We start from the raw sequence: 12,552 nt of genomic DNA, 5'->3' as shown, positions 1-12,552 counted from the left end.
TTGTACAGCAAAAGAAAAATCATTCACCAAAAGACAAACACCTTACATGGCTAGCAGTCCTGCACAGGGAGTAGGAAAGCTTTGATAAGCCAGTGCAGGAAGCAGAGGCCACTGTGAATGTATACAAGTCCCATGGTTTTCCTCTTTTCTACATGCCAATCAGTGTCAGATCTTTGTGCTAACAAAGCACTACATGTTTAGTCTTGTTTTAGCAGGGCTGCCTAAATGCATTCCTAATAATGCATTGCCAAATTCTGCCAAATAATCCAGCTCACACAATGTACAGCTTATACAGCTTATGTGACCTCCGCACTGGATTGGGATGGGAGCAGATGGTACCAGTCTGATGGGAGACAGGAGGGGCACAAAGCCTCCAGGTTCACCTGCCAATGATTTTTAAATGCACTTGAACCAGAAGAGGGGGTCTGTGCCACAGGACCACAGTGTTTGTCATGTAGTGCTGAGATCTGCAAGGGCAGATTTACGTTTACATGCAACTACGACTTTAGCTAAAATCTCTGCTGCCTTCATTCTGAAATGATATATCGATAAGAAAAATGGCTGTTAGGGAGGAGAAGATTACAGAACAGCCCATCAGGGAGAATTCAGCACAGGAGACAACAGAGGCTTGAATTGAAATACATAGTGTCTTATAGCTGGAGCAATAGAGTCTATTTTTCTTGCTTTCTCTTCTTTTCCTCTACTGTACTGAACACCATATTTCTTCTTTGCCTTTGGCACCTTCTATAAATGTAAACCATCCTCTCTATTCCTGCAATGGTATTTTATAAGACAGAAAATGAAGAAATATGAAACTAAATTTCCACAGAAAGCCATTAAAATTCCTTTGTACTACTTAGGCACTTCTGCTTTAACATCCTATTTGAGTAGCTCATTGACTACGTAAGGTATTTGCAGAACACCAGAAAGGGTGGTGTCATTTTATTCTCAAGTTATTATTTGTTCTTTCCATTTATGTTCAATTTATTACTATCCTTCTAGCAACCCACGTTTTTAAAGAGGGCATCATGACTCAGAAGAGTCACTCAAGATGGGTGACCTTGACTGCAAAACAGATGACAAGTGCTTGTTCATTCAAGGGTTAACACACTCCCCTCAATAAAATTCCTGGTGACACTGTTCAGAGCTAACAAAATTTCCATTTCTTCTTGCTGCTAGGACTGCCTTTCTGAATGAGCCAGGTTAGAAAATTGAAGCTTAAGAATGGGATAGGAAAAGGTGGTGGAATGGGATGGCAAAGCCTATAATAATCCTCCAAGCACAGGCCAATAGCCAAAATTCCCAGATATCAAGACCATTGGGGCTTAGTTTCTCTGACTCCTTTGGCCCTCACTGAAAGCTGAAATGCACTTAGCATCTGTCAAAACTAGGTCCCAAGCTTTTTTCCTCCATCATCTGGGATGTCTCTAAACCAAATAAGGACCTTTAATCTTTTATTCGGTTGTTGATTTCTGGGATGTCTGCCACAGATGTATCTCTACCAGCCTTTTTTTATTAGTGTTGGAAAGTGCATTTTTATTTAGTGGCAGGGAAAAAAATAAGATTAAAAAAAAATCAAAGTGTTTTTTAAAGTTTCAATGTCATTCCCAGGTAGTTGTTAATGGATAAATTATTATCTTCCCTCCAAACAGCAAGAGCAGCAGAATTGCTGCAGTCAATTGTCTGCAGATCTGGAGATCTGATATTGCTTAATTAGCACAGACTATGTGTTACCTTGAAGTAGATAAATTTGCCTCATGAAAATGTTAAAAATCAGCTGTGTCTCTAGTTACGAGACTATACAATACCCAGGCCCTTCAGAAATGCTCACTAGTATCCATTCATCCAACAATGTATCTTTTTGTCAGGTCATCTGGACTACAGCAAAGCTCCAACTGGAGCTGCTCAGTCTTAGCTTCCTCCCAAGTACTTTTAAAAACTATTTTAGAATTTCAAGACAGACATTTGATTTCTCCTTTCACGTTTTTGCAGAGCAATACTCTGGAAAAGTTGGTGCTGTTGGCATTGTACTGACAGCAAGAAAAAAAGCCTCATTTCTGTGGCTTTTATTTCATCTGAGGGAGTCTCTTGTCCTGATCATGGTACTACTAAGTTATCCCTGTCAGCAGGCATTTGTCTTTGAGGTTACAGTTTCTTGCAGTTACAGCTTTTTCTGACAGCAATTTTTTGCCTTTGAACATGACAAGGTAGCATCGCGTGATGGTTAGGAGAGAGAATTAGAATAGTCATGTGAGTCAGCAAATGCCTTTCGATCTAGTGACTGGAAAAGAACCCTTTGAAAAGATAATCCAAAGGAGAATTAACTTTGGAAACTAAAATAGCCAACAGAAAGAAATTTTTTTCAAAATGTTAGAAACCACCTGCTGGCTTCTAACCACTCAGCGTTTAGCAGCAGCGACCAGATGACAGCAGACCTGGATCGCAACAGTGCTGGACAGAAGGAAACCCTGCAGCCTTTCTGCCTGGAGGGGAGATGCCTGTCCCCTCTCTGAGCCTGCTGATTTTCTGCATCAAGAGCTTTCCATCTGAAGCCTGGATGCCCTTTCTCAAGCAGTTGGCAGCAAGTGCAATTACTCCACTTCTTTTTTTTATGCACAGGGCTGCTCAGAGATAACATTAAGGGAGATGAACGAGGCCTGAACCCAAGAGATATTTCAGTGTCTGTGTGACATAAGAGTAGTATTTGCTTATAACCCCAAAGGAAGGATTCAGCCCTTGAAAGCACAACATGATGTATTGTCTTTGAAATTCACTAGCTAGACACAAGCACTGGTGAATTATGAAGTATTCAACAAGACAAAAACTTATATCACAGTGTTGTGTATTAGTGGTCTTGAGGCTGCAATTTATTAATGCAGGCAAACTGACAATAGCTCAGGGAGAGCTCGAGCACATGCAACCTGAGATAAAGAAACAAATGGCACAGCTCAGCTTAATAACCACAGTGGGTGGCAGGCAGCCAGTACAGTTCATATGAAATCTTCAGAATAACTTCTGTCAGGCTGGAATTAGTCTTAAATACAGCCCAAGTGCAGCACAAAAGATCTCTTCACACAGAAGTTTTACTCCATCAGCAATTCTATCAAGGTTATCAATACTACAGACAGACCAGGAGAGTTAACCTTTTATACTGAGGCTGACCCTAAGAGAACAAACTACCTTTTTCAACTTACCTCTCCTGTTTCCTTAATCCTTTATCTCGGGCTGTGATCTTGCAAGATTTCACAAGCTAACTGAGGTTAGCTTGGGTCATTGGGTAGATGTGAAATCCAGGCCACTACAATCAGAATCCTTCCCCTGAGCTGCTATTTAAGGTGAGTCTGCAACAAAGTCCTTCAGAACTTCCAAGAGCTTGGCATGCTGGGCTGAAGAGCTTTGGTGTGGATTCACTACCAGGTCAGAGATGAACTGCTATTAGGGCATAAGGCTAAGAACATTCCAGTACAGAAAAAAATTCTCATCTACTTGAATTCATTAAAATTCTCACAATTTCATGGAAGAGCATTTTTTTAATTATTACACAAAATCTGATCATGTGTAATACTATGGAAATTCCTGAAGTCTCCCAATTACTTCCCAAAGTGAATGATGAAGGTTATAATCCCATTCCCTGATTTATGTACGGAATTGTACATAAAGCAACAATTTACTTCTAAAGGTCCTTCAAGATAATTCTGGATTAATATGTCTAGATAAGTATAAAATATTTTCAAAAAGTCCAGGTGTCTGATTGGTCCTCACCAAAAAGAAAAAAGTAAATTTTTATGCAGAAACACTGTTGGAATTATATTTAAATCTTATAATTTGAAGTGACATTGAAGATTCTAATTCTACCAAGACAAAAATGCAATGAAGTATAGAAGTAATATCTGGGTAGATCAAGGGCTTGAATTAAACAATTAATGAGATTGATTGTGACTTATTTTATAGCATCAGAAGAAGTGTAGCTATTTTCCATTTCAGGTGAAGTAGAAATATTTCTAATCTGTAATAAAAATAAAGTAAGCTTTCAAGTACAGAAAGAAGCCTGGGGAAAATTATTCAGAAGCACGTACTGAGAGTTTACTCAATATATTTTGTGCTTTACTTAAAAGTATGTAATTGAAACTCATTTACTTTTTAGAGATTATTTGCCTAAAAATTAGAATCAGTGTTAAAAAGCAGTCATCAAGAAACTGATTCTGCATAAGGAAATAGAAATTACCTATTTGAAATACATTTTTCCATTCTTACAGCCTTTTTAACCTCACAGGTTAAGTCTGATAGTCTAAAAGAGAAAACCAGCAGCTGAAACAGTGTGAGACATTCTTTGTGGTGTCTGGAAATTAAAAAAAGAGAAACTGAGATTCTACTGGTCAAAACTTGTCTGCCTTTTGGAGGTCAGAAAGTTCAGTGGATACGAAGTTTCTTTTAAACAACAGACGATGGCACCGTTTTGGATATTTGGATGTAGTAAACTGGTTCAAACAAATAGAAAAGATATTCCAGAATCTTAGAGGCTTTGAAAAGCTGCTTTCCCCAAAGGTTTTTTGTCTTGCCTGTGTTATCTCATTGAAGAAAAAACAAAATAGCTATAAATAATTGTACATTATGAACTGATCTGTCCTACACATGACAAAAAATTGATTCTTGACACAAGATACATTCAAACAAGCAATGAAAGGATCTTCCTTGGAAACACAATTTTAAATAAATGAGAGGCCCATCAGAGGAAACAGATTTGTTTTTTTATTTCTGACAGTCTATTGCATTTTGGGAATTAAGGCCAAAAGGCAGCAGACAACAAAACACTGGCAGGGCCACCATGGTTCTCCAGTCCTCTTCCTGCTTGTTTGCCCTCCATGGCAGGTATAACAGGACAGCATATGAAGCATGTAAAACCTCCAGGCTTTGGAATCACAGCTGAAGACAGCTCTGTGCTTGAAGCACAACAGAGAGTCTAGTGTCTCCTCAGGTCTGACAGCTTTGTTGCAACTCAATCCAAGTGATGTATCTCACAGCTGACACCGTGACAAAGCTGAGGAAAGGCCCTTGCATAGCTAGTGAAAGTGGCTAACAAAGACAAATGGGGCTGATGGCAGAATTCACCAAGCCTTGAGTTTCCTTAATACCTGCAATAATCCTCTACGAAGAGGAAGGGATTTTTATTATTGACTCAACAATAATGCATATTCTAATTCATGTCTCTGTGCTGTCACTGGGCTAAAACTAACATATTTTATTTTAATCCACTGAAGCTCCAGAGTTTTATGTCAACCAAATCTTGTAGCACAAACAGAACACTGAAGTTAAAATAGATACGTACTGTATTTTCAGAAACAGTTATTTCTGCCCACCACCTTATAAATACATTGCCAGTTCCCAGAATATGAATTCCTTATCTCATTACCATGGTATTGCTCTTTTAACTCTACTTAATATGCAGAGAGAGGAAGCAGTTGGTTAATATTGCTTTCTTGACATAATACTGCATCAGAGCAGGTGCAATTGCAGAAGACTTATGAATACAAAGTAGAACAGCATTAAGTTAGTAAGGATATGTCACTTAAGACTGTCTTTTTTAATTCAACTACATTACTGAGAACAGGAGTGGAAAATACATTTTACTATTCTGGTTAATATTTATATCCTACTGTACAGTCCATTGGCATGAAGGGATCTCTGTATTAAATGTACCAGATGTTATGGGAGCAGGGCTGGAAGGTAAACAAATTGAGTCAGAGCTCATATCATACACATACTCAGATACACAAAGCTTGGGAAGGTAGAAAATCCAAATATTTCTATCCTAGATGAAACACTGATTATCATCTTTCCTTCATACATCTCAGAGCCTTCTTGGAGATGGGGGTCAATTATCTTGTGACAGGAAGAAAGGCTGATGTCCTGTTTTCTGCTATGTTGTAGCCAGGAAAGCTGATTTAGTGAATTCAGTGCCATGTTTATATGTAGATAAGGTCTTCTCTTTCCTATAAAAAGTCTTTACATTTCACAAGCTGCCATTGAAATCTTCAAAATCAGTTGTGACTAATAGTGCTTGCAGCAAAAAGCTTAAAACAGCAACTCTGACTCCTTCTCTGGGGTATTAACTTGCATAACCCAGTTGGTGGATTAAATATTAACATTAGTAACTGCTTTGCTGACAAAAAAGGTGGTAACTAACTTTGTGAATGACAGTGCTCTATTTCCTTCCCACTCTTCAGGGTGGAGCTCTGAATGACAAGGCTTTACCATCTTGACCTTCCTTTGTGTCAAGAGTAATGCAGGAGCTGTTGACTTTTTCTGTTCCTTTTTATGGGTAGTTTAAAAAGTTGCATCTTCTTTTTTTCTGTACCTGAGGGTAGTTCAACCCCTGGTAATGTTATGGATTTTACATCAGGAAAAGTGCCAGAGATAAGTAGGGGACAAAAAAAAATATTCTATAGCATCCTACTGGTGCTTTCAGGAAAAGAAAGGTAACCCAGAAGACTCTGTTTGACCATCTACCCATTTTACAAAATAGGGATTACTTTTGTGTGCATCTTTTACACTCTAAAAATTTCCATGAGTAGTGTTGTTCTTTAGAGAAAACTTGATCAAAATCTGATAACATATATACTGTGAATTACCTTGCCCAAGAAGTTCCAAGATCCAGCCATAAAGAGATCCAATTTAAGTGCGCTTCATTATTCTTCAGTCCCAACCATTTATATAGACTTTACTCTTTAAATTTTCCTGTACTTACTTTCCCCCACTTATTCCCAAAGCAAAAAAAGAAAGGAAAAAAGAAAAAAAAAGAAAGCAAAAGAAAAAAAATCAATCCATACGTTCCAGCTGCAAAGACTCAGACCTTTATCCCTATACTCTGGCACATTCTTTCAGAGGCTTAATGAATCTGGGCTGCAAGTTCATGCTGTAGTCATGTTACACGGTAACACTTTCTTTAGACAATATTTGAAAGCAGAGCCAAAAGAGTAAAAAAATCCACTCTGAACCAAAAGTAATGTATAAAATAGAAGCACTAACAACGACAACAAAAAAAATATACCAACACAATAATTTCTGATTAATGGCTTATTGAAGCTAAAGACACAATTTTGTGATTTCTAAAGGCTATCTCTACCTTAAAAACCTTTTTAATCTCTACCTTAAAAACAAGCTTAAGGAGAATGAATGCTCCTGGCTTTTATATGAACACCTCCTCTCCAAATTGCTGCATTATTGGTTTTAATTCAGCTCAGCTTGGTAAAGACTTGCCAGCGAAGTGCCCTGGACAGGCATCTGTGCACCTTATTTAATAAACCTGAAATTCAGTCAACTTGCTTAGATAGTAGTGAAGGATATATTGTTTTCATTCAATCCCATACAAAATTTGGCAACTTTGCCTTGATTTGGAGGTCCTCTGGAGGTAAAAGTATACAAAACATAGAGAAAAATAAATCCTCCTATATATGATGTTGGCATCATTCACAGGTGCTCAACAAAAATAAAAAGAAGACCAGAGTTTTTTATTTTTGAGAGACCTGAAAATTTGTATTGGCAGCCAACTTGCTGTGGTCAACAGGTGACAAGACCACAATGTATGTACTCAGAAGTAGCACAGACTAACAATCTGAAAAAAAACCTAAAAAATCAAGACCACAAGTGAGCAGAGAGGCCCAGAAACCTGATCAGGCCCTTAAAAGGAGGACAACCACCTTTGTCTATAAATTTCCAGTCTAAACTACATCTTTTATCGACGTTTAAAACCTTTAGATTGGAGGCTAACAACTAAAGCAGTGACAGGCCCATAACTGCAGTGATATTACTGGATATAGGATAACAACTATGTTGACTAACCCATCCTAATACCATTAGGTAAATCAACTTCTTTGCTAAGTACACACAAATATCCTGAGTTGAAGGTAGCAATTAAGAGTAGAACTTTTTTCATTCTATTTTCATCACCTTTGGCTCCCCAAAATATAAGCGGTGCAAACCTCAGCAATTTATGTCATTCAATTTACCAGTTTCATGTAAAATTTCAGAAATTTTATTACTGTTACATATCACAAGGCTGAAGACTGATCTGTGATCATTAGAAAAGGATGATAAAATAATTTCTTGGGACACACTACACAAATCTGATTCATTTTATGTTAGATCAGTCACTCTCGGTGTATAAACCCCAGAATCTGAGGACCTCTGTCCACTCTTACAGTGAAAGACAAACCAAGAAAAGGAAAATCACTTTCACTAGGACTGAATTCTCTTTGTAAGGGCTGACAACTGCTTCAAAAAAACACCTAAAGGTCTTCAGGTGAAATAGACTGACAACAAATGTGTTAGAATTATATTAATATAGGCTTATATAGATATATAATCCTGACTGGTGTCTCATCTCCATTGCTGCTGAAATGCTACACAGCTGGTGACTCTTTTCAAAAGTGACATCCAATTGAAATCAACTTGTTTCCAACAATAACCTTGCAGAGACAAAGAAAAATGAAAGCATTTTTTAAATTTCCAGTTTTCCCAGATTAATAGATCTCTTTCCACTGAGAATTTCCTTAAATTTCCACATCTGTTTGGAAACTATTATTATTATTACCTGTTAAAAATTAAAAATAAAATCCATCCAAAACATCTTGGTTTTAGCAAAGTGTTGATGAATCCACAGCATGTTTCTTAAGGAACCATACTCGGTGTCCTGCTGAACTCCCGCATGGAACAATGGCTTCTGCCACCCTGGTAAAAGGACTGTATTTCCATCAGGTCTGTTCAGAATTAGAGACACGGATGGCTTGACGGCTTTAGCACCTCCTAATTGCCTTTGGCATTATATCCAATTACACTACCACTCTCCACTTTGAAAGTGACCAGAATATAATTTTTTCTCAGCAAATCCAGATATCTTCCAGTCTATGGGAAAATTTAGGTTTGTGTGTGTATAATATATGCTATATTAAACAGATATTTTAATACAATAAATATGATGTGTGTGTATGTTTTTAAATTTAAATATAAAAACCCTGAACAAACAAAATCTGCAACAAGGAAGACATAACGGGGGAAGGGGAGGCAAATTGTTTCTTTTCTTGATGTCAACTCTGACAGTTTAGCTTCAACTGCTAAACATTTTGATCTTTTCCCAAGGGCATAGCACCTTCTATTTCTTCAAGAAGCTTATTTGTCTCACTTTCTAAGCCAGAAGTTCACTGTAGGTCATTCTTCTTGTTATCATCCTTCTATGACTTCCCATCACTTTCTGCATCAGGCTCACAAACCTCATCCCCAGGGCACAAGCTCCAATCTGCTAACATCCTAACTCTCATTCCCACTTTCTGTCTATCTTACTTTCCTTCCACAAAATAAGAAGTTCTTCTGTACAATTTTGCCTGGTTATCTTCATGCATTTTTTATGCCAATTAATTTCTTCTTCTTTCTGTACCATCCTCGAGGTATTTTTCATTAAAACTTCCAGCAATGTATCTGTAGTAACATCTTACCTGGAGCTGTTGCAGGAACTTCCACAGGCTCTGGACACAGTTTGCTGTGGCTGGCTAGAAACACTCTATGGCACATGAGAGGGTCTTAAATAAACACGCTTCTAGTTTTATTAACACAGGATTCCAGTTCTGTGACAGAAATAGGAGGTACAGCAACTCTTAACACTGGTCCTTGGGATTTATAGCAAAGACACTGCACTCTGTGATCTCAGCTCATTCCCTCTCTTTGCAGCATCCTGAAAATAATGGAGCCCTCACTGGCAGAGCAATGAAGTGTTGTGACCACATGCCCTCTAAAGCAGCTTAAGAAAAGGAAAATATGCACAGCAGACATAGCAGGTTAAAAAATCCCACAATGCTTTAAGTGTGCCATGGCTATAGGGATAGATGGTGCAACAGCAGCTGTGCTGCACCATCTCTCCAGTTCAGGTTGTAAATAACTGGGGACATTCATAAAAGTAGGACCTCTGTGTGATTCTGCATATATTTATGGCATGGTCATGGACAAGCCCATGAAAAAACCTCCAGGTTTTAAGTATCACCCTCAGTTCTTTAGGAAAACCACTGCCAAATGGGGACGTGTGCTTCTCTATGACTTGCAGGGTTGATTATTTGCTTCAAGGAGATGTGCCACAATGACTGCCCTTTTCATTGTAAACAAATATTCCCATCCAGGCCCCAAGTAACGCTCCATCTAATCCTATAGCCATTCTCCTGCAAAAGCCATTCCCTCATTGTCTTGCTCACGCAGGTGTTTGACATGTTAAGTGATTATGATGGACTCTTCATTACTGACAATTTCTGGGGGTTAGCTGTTCATGGTTGAAGTCTTTTTCTTAGGTATTAGACCCAGCAGATGGACTGCAGATGGCAGATCTGCTGCCCAGAATTTAAAAGTGGCTGCAGAAGAAATTGTAATGCTTGCTTGCAGCAAGGTGGAAGACTGTGAAACTTGAAGCATCAGGAAACAACCTAACAAAAGCTGCAGTGATGAAGAAAGTTAAAGAAGCTGTGTTTCAGTAGGAATGCAGATTGTTTTACACAGGGAGACGCACTCAGAATATCTTGTCACTGTTGTTTAAATAAGACAGCATTTTATATCATTTATACTACAAAGGCAGTGTGCTTGTAATGACTACGTCTCATACTTCAGGTATTGCTCTTCTCACAGTCAAACAATGGGAAACGACAGCCAACTGAGAGACCTAAGCAAAGTCCTGGGAGGCAAGTAAAGAAAGATAGGAAGGATGGAAAACATTGTGAATTTCTATTTCTAAATTGCACTTATTTAAAGTGAATATTGCCCAAAAAAAACCAAAACAAAACACCCTGTAAGCCAGGATAAATTGGGAGAGAAAAAAGAAAGCTTCAGCATGGAAAGAGATTTTTTTTTTTTTTATCCTTTCTTTTGGAATGATCATTCTCTACTGCACAACCTTGGTTTTGCCACAATTCACTTTGTGTCATAGCAAGCTTTATCACGTCAGGACTCCTTCTAAAGGAGGAGGAGGAAATTAGGTCCACAAGAGAGTCAAATAAAAATCATACCAACAGTGAAATCATGACTTCACATGTGACTATTGAACCCCATTCTGTACAAAAGCAGCCCTCCTTTCCCATCCCTCCTTTCCCATCCCTTGGTACATGTTTTATATAATATTTTCCATTTCCAACCTCCTTCTAATCAGTAATTACCATGCTAGTTGCCTTTAATATAGATTTCCACATATTATAAAAATCCTGTAAACAATGAAAATCCTAGACACTATGAAAAAAATTAGGCCACCCATATCAGGTCCATGTGCTTTGGACACAGGACACAGAGCCACAAAGAGTTCATTTTTGTAGCCATGCACATTTGAGGTACTCACGTGCTGCACAAATGTTACTCCTCAGTGGTGGAATTGTTAGCAATGTGTCACATTGCCACATAAAAGGAAACTTCCCCCCTCCAATTTGGGAGAGCAGTTGTGCTCTAGCAGCTTAATTATGTCACTGAATCTTCCCATTCCTGCTTCCCTTTTCTGTCACACAGTCATCAGAAACAGAACCTTAGACAAAGCAATATTTACATCAGCTAGATCTCTTCCTCTACAGATGTCAAGCATGTCTTTCACTTTAGAAATGAAGAAGGAAGTAGATACAAAATCTGTTTTATGAGACTCACAAATAAATTCTGCCCTTTCCCCTACAATGAACTCTGGAAACACTCACAGGAGAAACACAGCACTACAAAAAAGCCTGTCTAGCATCACACTTCCAAGATCACAGAAGATTTTCAAATGGCAGCCCACTAATGAATCAAAAGATATAGCTGTCAGCTTCACATATCACTTTTGAACATTCTGATAAAAGTGCCTGAGGGCTTTTGTAAAAGCACAGTTGTTTGCATTTACATCTCCTTGGAAAATTCCATTCAGAAACAGCATCTGGTATCTAACCAGGTCTTGTCTTTCATCCAGTTTTCCTGTTGGACCAGGCAAGGGACAGGGAGATTTAACTAGCTGCCTGTGGTCACAGAGGCGCCCATCGCTCCACTGGGCTAGAATCCAGAATCCCTGCTCACCTCTGACTTCCTCAGGACTCTGAGAACCTTGACATGCTAAAGCACTTACTCATCTGGCTCACAGGCTGAATACAACTTTTCTTTCTCTCTCTCTTCATTCTAAGTCTGTGACAGACATGAGTCTTTGTTTCAACCAGGTTCTTTTAATAAAGAGAACAATGGCCTTTCCAAAGCCGTATGTTGAAAGAAAACCCACATCAAAGCCAATTAGGGGCCAGATGTTCCTGATATGGATTGCCAGCAAAACCAACCAGAGGTGAGAAGGCTGAACAGTTTCCTAGAGCCATGAACCTGAATGTTTAATCCATAGCTTCAGGCTCCTCATGACCTTGCAAAAAAAAAGTGTGAGGGTGAGATCTCTAGTGTCATTAATGCACTCTGTCCAAGGGATTCTTCTTGTGCGTCCAACAGCTAGGACCATACATGTGCAACACATATCTACGAGTATTTTATGTAGGCATATTTAAAGTATATTCCAGAATACAACTGTGTATATGG

The sequence above is a fragment of the Melospiza melodia genome, chromosome 1, assembly GCF_035770615.1.
Source record: "Melospiza melodia melodia isolate bMelMel2 chromosome 1, bMelMel2.pri, whole genome shotgun sequence".
Lineage (NCBI taxonomy): Eukaryota > Metazoa > Chordata > Aves > Passeriformes > Passerellidae > Melospiza > Melospiza melodia.
The sequence above is the reverse complement of the archived record's forward strand: the minus strand, read 5'-3'. Positions refer to the sequence as shown.